The 11,501-nt window shown below is 38.5% G+C and overlaps 1 long non-coding RNA gene across 1 annotated transcript; it reads right to left on the bottom strand.

Moving 5' to 3' along the window:
* Positions 1–325: 325 nt before the first annotated feature.
* LOC121858033 lies at positions 326–8,010 on the bottom strand. The gene is made up of 3 exons (XR_006087324.1): positions 7,792–8,010; positions 6,995–7,120; positions 326–909 (listed from the first exon to the last, which is right to left on the bottom strand). It is a non-coding gene; the product is annotated as an uncharacterized LOC121858033 (long non-coding RNA).
* Between the last annotated feature and the right edge of the window lie 3,491 nt (positions 8,011–11,501).

Here is an 11,501-nt window from a genome sequence, read left to right as displayed (position 1 = left end):
AAACTCATCCATGACTCACAACACAGCAGCCTTCAGCACCCCCTCCAGCACTGATCATGTCACCCAGGCAGCAGCACTCATCCATGACTCACAACACAGCAGCCTTCAGCACCCCCTCCAGCACTATCATGTCACCCAGGCAGCAGCACTCATCCATGACTCACAACACAGCAGCCTTCAGCACCCCCTCCAGCACTAATCATGTCACCCAGGCAGCAGCACTCATCCATGACTCACAACACAGCAGCCTTCAGCACCCCCTCCAGCACTAATCATGTCACCCAGGCAGCAGCACTCATCCATGACTCACAACACAGCAGCCTTCAGCACCCCCTCCAGCACTATCATGTCACCCAGGCAGCAGCACTCATCCATGACTCATAACACAGAAGCCTTCAGAACCCCTTCCAGCACTGATCACATCACCCAGACAGCAGAACTCATCCGCACAACACAAGGATAATCTTCAGTGTTGAGTTTCTTCAGTCTTGCCGTGGAAACATATTTACCTGCACACACACATCACTTACAGTCAGCAGCATCCTGCAGTCTGCCATCCACTCACTGTACCTGTTGTGTACCCACCTTCCTCACTCACTGTACCTCTTGTGTACCCACCTTCCTCACTCACTGTCAATATCTTTCTTAATGATAGCATAGATATAGATAAGACAAATACTTGTATAGATAAAGACAGTCTGACAGATGATATAAATACCAAACAGACAGACTGACTGACATACAGGTATTGAAAGACTGAGAGAATGACAGACAGTTAGACATACCTAGAAAAATTGAGATTAGACAGATACAGCAGAGACAAACACAGACAGACATAAAGACATACCTGTAACAATAGTGTCTCCATGGTCCGGTTGTTAACTTCTCAATGTTTAGTTGTTAACTCATCTGTAACAAACAAACAAAAACATTTAATATACACAACATTTTATGATAAAATTATGTCCATAAATTAATAGCCATTCAGTACAGAATTTGTTTGTTTTATGCAAGTTTGGTTTATGTGAACTTTCTTGTGACTGTAAACCTTGCGTACTTGTCATTTTTGCCTTAATATTCCCAGCTAAATTAGTGATACATTAATACAGTAGTTTAGACAGACAGGTAGAATCCCAGTTATCCAGCATCTACGGGGACTGAGAGGTGATGGATTAACAGGTTTTCCCGTTAGTTCAAACTCGCTCTTAAGGTCCCCAATAAATCCTACAATGCACAGTGCTAGATGCTGACCTAGCAAATTCGTGTCTCAGAAAAAAAAATTACACTTATTAAACTCTATATAAATAATGTGGTTTATAAATAAAGAAAATATAATATAATACAACACAGAGGTACAACTTTACATGGTGATAAAGGATCTGGGTCCACAGTTTAAACATTTAGGTAATTAAGTGTTAATTAATGACCTTTGGAATAATTAAAGATATTTCGAATATTTAAAAACTCAATTATGCTGTGTCTGCAAGTTTTAAATCACTTTATATACATTCTTTAAATAATAAATAGACACTGACAGATACTGGTAAGCCATATGGATAGACATACAGTACATACAGTAGAATGACAGACTGACAAATACTTGTACAGTAAAAGTCCAAAAATCCGGACCACCCGAGAATCCGGACTTTTCGAAAACTCAAACTTTTTAAATTTAGCGGGCTTTTGGGGGGTTACATGAATGAATGGAGTTGCTTTAAAAAATTAATTTACATAATTCTAATAATAAAAGTAAATGTAAATTATAGGTAGCTAATTTTGTTAGCTTTGTAATTAGCTTGAACTGAAATGTAAAATTTGAGGCACTATAAATCTTTTGTGTGTATGTGTGCATGCGTGAATGCCACAGCTGCACAGCGACAACAAACGACCACGCGATCGCCACTTTAAAACAAGCAATCAAACTGTGACAACGTATGTAATTTTAAGTCCTACTCTTTCCATGTACAGAGTACAAGCCCATAATAATGGCCCCTAAAGTAGATAAACTTCGTTGTGTGAAGAGAAAGAAGAACACATTGAAATTGAGTGACAAACTTGAAATAATTAAGAAACTAGAATGTGGCGTGAGCAATGCTGTTCTAATGGAAACATATGACATTGGAAAGTCTACAATTTATGATCTAAAAAAGGCGAAGAATAAAATTCTAGAATTCACAGCTTTTTTCAGCCTTACATTAAAATTGCTGAAAGAAAAAGTTTACATTGGCCCAAATTAGAAAATCTTGATAAAGTGTTGCACGAATGGTTTTTGTTAAAACGATCAGAAGGTATGGCAATTTCTGGGCCGATGCTTATTGCCAAAGCAAAGTCTTTTAAGGAGCAAATGAACATTGAATCAGAGTGCGCATTTAGTGTTGGATGGCTTAGGAATTTCAAGACTCGTCATGGTATTAGACAGTTTGTTTACATTTTTGTCTAGTGTTGACTTTATTTTTCTTTAAAACTGCTCATTTTGATAAATGAAGCATGCTATATTTGCTAATGAATAAACTATCAAAATGTACCTTTTCATCTCTTCTTTATTCCTTCTTAAATTTTAATTTTAAAAGTACTGCCTGAGAATCCGGAAAATCCGAAAATCCGGACCGACCCAATCCCCAAGCAGTCCGGATTTTTGGAATTCTACTGTACTGTATTGATAAATAGATTGACAAATACCTTTATAGATAAAACTGACTGAGATTGGTATTGATAACTAGATAAAGGTAGATAATAGATAGATAAATTGATAGATATACTGAAAGGCACAGAAAGACAGACACACAGACATACATAAGCAGTTAGTTCAGTGGTTCCCAACCTCTTCCGTTCTGTGACCCTCATACAAGATATGATAACTACTGTTGTCTCAGCCTAAGTCATTCTTCGATGAAACAAACTAAACGTCACTGGAATGAGCAGTTGGATATGACTTTCAATTGGCGGATTATGAGGGGTTAAGAAGGTACCTAGGTGAGGTCACCTGGTAACAGTCAGGTCAATCTCCGGTAGTAATAGGTGAGGTCACCAGCAACGGAATTGTTGATCATGACTATGCTAAATCTACTAGTATACTACGTAAAGCACAGGAACAAAATATACCATTCAGAATAATTAGGTCAAATAAGAATGAGCCAAGGTGGATGACCAAAAAACTTAAACATAACATAGGAATAAAGAAAGGAATTTATATGAAATTAAAGGGAGGGGAGGAGCATCTCAGAGAAAGGTACAGGCAGTCCCCGACTTACGACGGGGTTAGGGACCCAATTCCAGGCCGTAAGGCAAAAATGCAAAAATACTGTAATACATAGAAAATCTAAAATGGGTGTCTCTTTTTCTTCTCAGCACCACAAAACTCTCACTTTTAAGCTTACCAGCCATTTTAAAGGGAATTACAAACTAAAATTTTGTCAGTACACAGCGCAATCACTGACGTCGGGACTCGAAAATACGTAATTTGAAAAAAATTTGGTACGACTGGGGCGGTCGTATGTCCAGGTGATCGTAAGTCGAGTAGGTCGTAAGTCGAGGAGTGGCTGTATAACGAACTATCTAGGAATGTTAAGAAAAATGTAAGGAAGGCAAAGAGGGACTACAAAATCAGGATAGCAAGAGAATCCAAGGCAAATCCCAAGGGATTTTTCCAAGTATATAGGACAAAAGTCAAGGACAAAGTGGGGCATTTAAAGTCAGTTAAGGCTCATGGTATCAAGGGGAAAGTTTTAATTTGGAAAATCATGGCTCACCGATAGAACACAGAGGGTCAGCGTAGATGGTTTTAAATTTTAGTGGGGCTGTGTAACTAGTGGGGTTCCCCAGGGGTCAGTACTGGACCCACTCTTGTTCATAATCTACATAAACAATCTAGATACTGGATCAGCAGTGACATAACCAAGTTTGCGGTTGACACCAAAATAGGGCGGCAAATAAATTCAGGGCAGGATGCAAATGCGCTACAGGAGGATTTAAATAAACTGCAGGAGTGGTCAGAAAAATGGCAAATGAAATTCAACACCAGCAAGTGCAGCATACTTAATATTGGTAGAACAAACACTGTAAACGTATAAAGCCTTAACAACATCGAAGCCCAGACCTTCAGCCTGGAAAACAGTGCGTTAATGTTCGAAATAAGGAAAACAGAGTATTAGGTTTCATATCTGGAAGTGTAAGTAATAAGAGTGAGGAGGTCATATTGCAACTATATCTTGCGCTAATCAGGCCGCACCTCGATTATGCTGTTCAGTTCTGGTACCCTTATTATAGAATGGATATCAACTCACTGGAGTCGGTGCAGCGAAGAATGACAAAAATGATTCCGGGACTTAGAAACCTTCCCTATCAAGATAGATTAAAGAAGTATTTAAGTGGGTAAAAAGAATCAATAAAGGAGATATAGATAAAGTTCTTATAAAATCCAAGCAGGATAGGACTCGTAGCAACGGATTTAAGTTGGATAAGTCTAGGTTTAGGAGGGAGATAGGAAGAAACTGGTTCACAAATAGGGTGGTGGACAAGTGGAACAAGCTTAGCAACTTTGTTGTAAGTGCTGGGACATTGGAAAGTTTTAAAGGGAGGCTAGATAGATTCATGGACGATAAAGAGTGGTTGTAACTCTCGACAGGAGCTGCCATGCACAGGCCAACTGGCCTTTGCAGACTCCTTATGTTCTTATGTTCTTATAATATAGAACCGCCACACAATAAAAGATTCCAAGTCATGGATAGTACGTATATGTGAACAATATAAACCTCTGTTGAGTCTGCAGTAAATGTTGTGTATTATAATGTCACATAAATAAATTCAAGTCCACAACAACTCGGGTAATCAAAACATTGGACGCTGTGCATGTGCGTATAATTTACGCACATTCATAAAGTTAATTAAAACTTAGTGGGTTGGATGACATTGCTTTTTGTCACCAATAGTGGCATCAGTGGTTTAGTCACAGTCAGGGCACAGTGGAGGCCATCTTTCACATAGAGTTACTACTGTACAAAGCCCATTCAATTCGACATAATAGAATATCCTCTCCAATTTTTTTTAAATCTGGTTTAAATTCAGTAAAAGCTGTTACCACAATTGCCTTTCTAATGATAGTAGTGAACTTTAAGTGGTACAGTAAAGTACAGTACAGTACTTGCTATTTACACAAGTCTACTGTGTTACCTGATTCACGTTTCTTTTCTCCAAAGTCTAACAATGACTCTTGTGGTTTTGTGAATATGTTTCAGGATATTAATCTGCAGGTCCAAGAGCTATAGCTCAGGGGCAGATCCAGGAATACCAAAAGGGGGGGTCCAAGAAGGTGAGGTCACCTGGGAACGGTTAGGTCAGACTCCGGTAGGAATGGGTGAGGCCATTTTGAAGCCATGTGCTCTTGATATTAGGAGATATTCTGAGGTCAATAGTAATTACTTTTTACTATACAAACACACCTGAGTACAATACAGTGGTCCCTCGGTTAACGAGCACAATTCGTTCCAGCAGGTTGCTCGTTAACCGAAACCATTGTTTCAATGGGTTTTTGGGTAATTGGTTCCAGCTCACCGAAAATTGCCTAAATTCAACAAAAAAGGTAGAAAAGTTCACTTACTTTGAGGTGTGCATGTAGAAGGCTCCTGGATGATAATGATGATGATGATGGGAATTAGAATGGGGGTGGAGGAGAAGGAAGAAGAGAAGGCATTGGGGTGGAAGAGAAGTCACCCCATGGCACCATTTCACCCATAAAATTTTAGTTCTCTTGGTGTATTTCAAATTATTTTCTTTAAATCAACACTGCACTGCATTATATATTGTCAATATGTAAAATATATTTCAAAATGACCAATAATTTGCTTGGAAACACAGAAAAAAAGCATTTAGTTGAAGAGAGTCTCAAGCAAGATGTTACCTCCACTGAAAACAGAGAGAGACTAACGCCTGTCTGGTGTGTTAACAGGCTGGATGGCACGCCAGAAACTAGTTTCTTTACCTTCAATTATGTTCAATAATTGTTAAAATGACTAAAAAAGTTAATATTAAACTTTTAAAATTATTGAATAGTATAAACTTCTTGATATTTACTAAAATAGTAAGGAATTTAAGCCCTAAAACCGATTACTGTATTGGCGGACTAATACTACAGCTGGTGGACCGCCAAATGCAAGCGAAAACATGTTGAAGTCGGCTCATAAAAAACTCGTTAATCGAGGGATTGCTCGTTAACCGAAGTTAAGAATCTTATGGAAGGTAAATCGTTAACCGAAATCTCGTTAACCAAGGGACCACTGTACTGCATTAAAGAAAAAGTATTGGAATTTTCTGATGAAAAGGGAGGGGTGTGGACCCTCCTGGATCCACTTCTTGTCAGTATTGCAAAGTTAAGCAAAGTTAGTACTTAGATGGGTGACTGCCTGGCCCTGAGAACACCACATGCTGCTGGCATAAAGACTACTGAAAATAAGTGTCTCATGGCTTTGTCAGCTGTCCTTGGTCAAATTGTCTGAATATTACCTTTAACCTCGTCAATATATGGCTGACAATGACTGTCCACGTCTGCTTAAAAACAAAAGGAGGTGAAGCAGCTTTTCAACAGTAATTGTTACAGGTACTAGCATTGTCAGGTATAATTTACCAGTTTAACAAAGAGTATCACATAAGGTCATGAAGTGTTCCAACATCCATATCTTACTTATAAACTTAGCCGGCCGCTCGTCACATATTATGGATGCTATAATGCCGGCCACAAATATGAGGGTTGCAGACCCCTCGTTTAAACTCTGGCACTCTGTTAGGAGTTTTATTATGAACTCACATGGTTTAAATTACCCCCATGGTCAACAGGCTGGGAACCACTGACTGTTAAATATATAGAAAGATATAAAAATGAAAAACAGACAGACAGACAGACAAATGACTAACAGGAGCATATTTACAACAACTTGTCTTAAGAGTTTGACGAGCACAAAGATTTCCTGTATAGACTATGAGAGCTGTTCCTATAGTTTACCTTGCCATAGGTGGTGGTGCTAGTAGTGATGGTGGCAGTGCTGGTGGAAGCTTTTGTTCCATGCTCCTTATCATTTTCAGCTGTTATAGAGCAGTTCAATCTCCCAAAGCTTTGTTGTAACATCTCCTGTAACAAACAAAACATTATATTTACTATAAAAACTTGGGGAGGTTAGGTTAGGTTAAGTTTACTTTAGAAATAACCACTTTTTAACACATTTGCACAAATTACAACAGTGTCCACTATATAACACAGCGAAATTGCAGCATCTTTATAATCGCTTCCTATGAAAAATCGGCTGCGTGTCAGTCGTCAATAATTACCATAAAATATTCTTAATATTAACGTATATAAAATATACCAGTACAGTATTATCTTATATGAAATATACCAGTACAGTATTATCTTATATAAATGAAGACAGGACGATAAACGTGACTCAGGCAACATAGCAGGAACATAAATTTAAGCCTTGAAATTTGTGATACTGTATTAATATAATCAGTCTTTGTGTCTGTTATATTGGGAACCTGCAGACAGCCAATGGACGAATATTAACCTATACCAGTACTATAATATAAGGTAAATAAAGATAAACTAAAGTGATCAGCTTTGTCTTACTGCACTGTGTCTAGTTAACAAGGACAGACATAATGTTAACTTACCACGAGGGAGGAAGGAAGGCCCACACATTAACAAAAATACACAAGACGACCACATTAGTTGTACTGTGTCTTAGTTATTACCTTAACACGGTCATACATACATACATACACACACACATAATGTTAACTTACCACAAGAGAGGGAAGAAGGCCCACAAATTAACATTTTGTTCACAAAATCAACAAATACGCCCACAACAATGTCAGTTGTTGGCGTCCTGATACACCTTGTCCGATTCTGTCTTATGTTTCAGTAATTACAAGTTTTCATTATAATTACTGTAATAAAAGTATCTTACTAAGAAAATTTACATCACAAATAAAATATACTTTTATTATAATGTTAAATTATTGATTAAATTCCCCCTAATGGTAATATATTAATATTAAACTAAACTTAAGTCAATAGCCAGAGAACCAAATAATTTGAGAGCATTTACAAATTCACCAAAGTAAAATAAAATAAGACGTTTTTCTTTTGGCTATTTAAAGTCTATTTAGTTATAATTTATTAATATTATGATACTATTTATAAGTCATAATGACATATTAAACTTGCCATATTAAATATATAACTAAATAATAATTATTACTCTCAAACTAAACAATTATTGAGCAATAATTATTAAAAATTAATTAAATTTCACATACAAATTCATAATGATTAAATACTAATCATCGTATTAATATATAATAATTCTTGAATGATGAATATCTCATAAATTACATCCTAGGTTCATGTCCTGTTGGCCAGAGACATGAAAAGGGTGTTGAGTACCTCTCGCCATTACCTCACACAAACTTTAAACATCCCGATGATCAATTAAACTGTAGGAAGTTTGGGATGTTTAATAACCAGGGAATGAAGAATAGCCAATCTTGACGTAACTAACCAATGACCTTAAAATCTGATTATTAATGATAAAATAAAACACCAATTTATTATTAATATATTTTAATTGAACTTTTAAGGACGAGTTCCCCTATCTCACTATTGTTCCTCAAAAGATGAATGCGCCTGTTGGTAGAACGGTACTGCTCTTGCCTCTCAAGCGAGATGTCATGGGTTCGATTCCCGGGCCGGTGGAAAGTTGTTCGGACACACTTCCCAGCCTCCCTTGATCCCTGTTCACCTAGCAGCAATGTAAGTACCTGCTGTAAATCGAAAGATGCGAATTCGTATTCAGGGACAAGTTGTTGGAGCTTCCAATAACTTGCTTAGACATAAACCATTGACTCTTCAGGCTTCTATGCCCTTAACTCATGAGATATAAAGGCAAGCATAAACTTAGCATGCTTCCCTGTTGGGAGCTGTAAACGCTTCTGCGCTTCACCTTACACAAGAATGTAGGGGGATGCCCAATAAATGAAAAAAAACAGAAAAAGATGAAGTGAATATGACAATCCCTAGGGCAGGATTTCGCCCTAGAAAACGGTAGGATTCCACCCAATATACGACAGGATTCTGTTCCAGAATATGGTAGGATCCTGCCCCAGAAGATGGTAGGATTCCGCCCAAGAATATGATAGGATTCTGCGCTAGAAAACGATAGGATTCCGCCCCCAGAAGGCGGTAGGATTTCGCCCTAAAAGACTGTAGGATTCTGCCCAAGAAAACGGTGATCCTGACCAGCATAGTATGTAAAGTAACTGAGAGCATTATTAGAAATGCCATGATGGAACATCTACTACAAAACAACCTTGTAAAGGATTGCCAACACAGTTTTATGCCGGGTCGCTCCTAATTAACACAATTACTTAAGGTACTGTACTGGATGTTTGTACCCAAATTCTGGAACAGGGAGGTAATATTGACAATATATACTGTACCTAGATTTTGCCAAGGCTTTGACAGCATACCCCATGAAAGGCTGAAAATTAAACTGGATGGGTATGGGATTCGGGGAAATGTCCTAGTGTTGATCGGAGACTTTCTCCATGGCCGCAAGCAGTATGGTGATTAATGGCATGAAATCATCATGTGTACCCATCACAAGCGGGGTACCACAGGGCAGTGTATTGGGCCTGCTGCTGTTTGTTTGCTTGCTTCATAAATGATATGCCTGATGTTATACATTCCTCCATACTAATGTTTGCAGATGAAGTCAAGTTATTTTGGGAAATTAAGAACAAAGTGGACTGTGAAGAGCTGCAGAAGGATCTCTGTGAGCTTCAAGAATGGTCGAAGAAATGACGGCTAAGATTCAATGTCACATAGTGTAAGAGGCTGCAACTGGGACATACCAATGGTAAGGAGGCATATCATATGTCCTAACGGGATGAAGAAACTGCATTAATTGAGACTGAATGTGAAAAGGACCAAGGTGTGTATGTTGACAATAAGCTGAAGTTCTCGGGCCATTGCAAGAAGGTAAATCAGGGAAACTAAATTATTAGATCTTATGAGATCATTCAGATATCTAGACGGTTCATACCTTGTAATGATCTTCAAGAGTGAGGTGCTTCCCCATCTAGAGTACTTTCACCCCTTTGGTCCCCGTGATATGCTAGGGACTATCAGTTGATTGAAAATATCCAAAGGAAGGCCACCAGACTGGTGCCTGCACTTCGAAACCTTAGCTACCCTGAGAGATTAGAGCACCTGAAATTGCCTAGCTTAGACTACAGACGGGCAAAAGGCGACCTAATTGAGGTGTATAAACATCTCAAAGGGCACCATTCAGTCGAATACCCTTACCTAGAGCTGATGGATGCTCGCCCCACAAGGGGTCACAGCTCGAGGTTGAAGAAGCCGCAAGTCCAGAAAACTGTGAGGGTTAGCTTTTTCGGAGTGAGAGTTGTGAACTCTTGGTACTATCTGCCAGAGAGTGTTGTGACGGCACCGAGTGCGAGTTCTTTCAAGACCAGACTTGACAAGCACTGGAGCAGGTTCGGGTACATTCAGGAGCCAGTGCATGCCCAGTAGTTGCCAACAGTGTGTAACAGAGACGTGACTGTTGTTATTGGAGGCTTTCCTGTATACTGGCAGTTTCAACCCAAAATTAGATTTTGTTTGAAATCTCAGTATAGATACTCCTGAGCATGCTGATTCTGAATCTTTGATCCACGATTCACATGCAGGGTAATTAGTGGTTGTAATGATCCTTGGAAGATTTTAATTACCCTGTACATTATTTCAATGCCGATTACTAGCCAACTAGGAGTTTCTGAGGTGCAATTTTGGTGTTTTTTGTTATTCTGGAAATACTTAATTACAGTAGTTAAACCCTTTAAATTCGAGGGTGGGATGTGGAGGGCGAGAGTAGGTGGGTTCAGTAGGTTGGTTTGGTGGGTTCGGTGAGTGTGTCAGCGGATTTGAGTGTAAAGAAAAAATTGAGATGGCGTATGTAAAAGAGCACATGTGTATACATATCGTCATTACTCTACATAAGAATATGACAGCAACACTTATTTACTGTTCATATATATTTTAATTAATGTTTCTGAATTAAAAAAAATTCTACCCACCAGTGGTGGTAGTTGAAAACATATGGACAGCCAATGTTGTTGTGTGTGGAAGATTTTAATTTAGTGGGCTTTTTAGTCTAAATGGGTGTCCAAATATGAGAGCCTACTGGAAATAGGTGTCCAAATATGAGAGCCTACTGGAAATAGGTGTCCAAATATGAGAGCCTACTGGAAATAGGTGTCCAAATATGAGAGCCTACTGGAAATAGGTGTCCAAATATGAGAGCCTACTGGAAATAGGTGTCCAAATATGAGAGCCTACTGGAAATAGGTGTGAGAGCCTAAATATGAAGCCTACTGGAAATAGGTGTCCAAATATGAGAGCCTACTGGAAATAGGTGTCCAAATATGAGAGCCTACTGGAAATAGGTGTC

Source organism: Homarus americanus, unplaced genomic scaffold, assembly GCF_018991925.1.
Source record: "Homarus americanus isolate GMGI-L3 unplaced genomic scaffold, GMGI_Hamer_2.0 scaffold37448, whole genome shotgun sequence".
NCBI classification, from domain to species: Eukaryota; Metazoa; Arthropoda; class Malacostraca; order Decapoda; family Nephropidae; genus Homarus; species Homarus americanus.
Note: the sequence above shows the minus strand (reverse complement) of the source record. Positions and strands in the feature narration are given on the sequence as shown.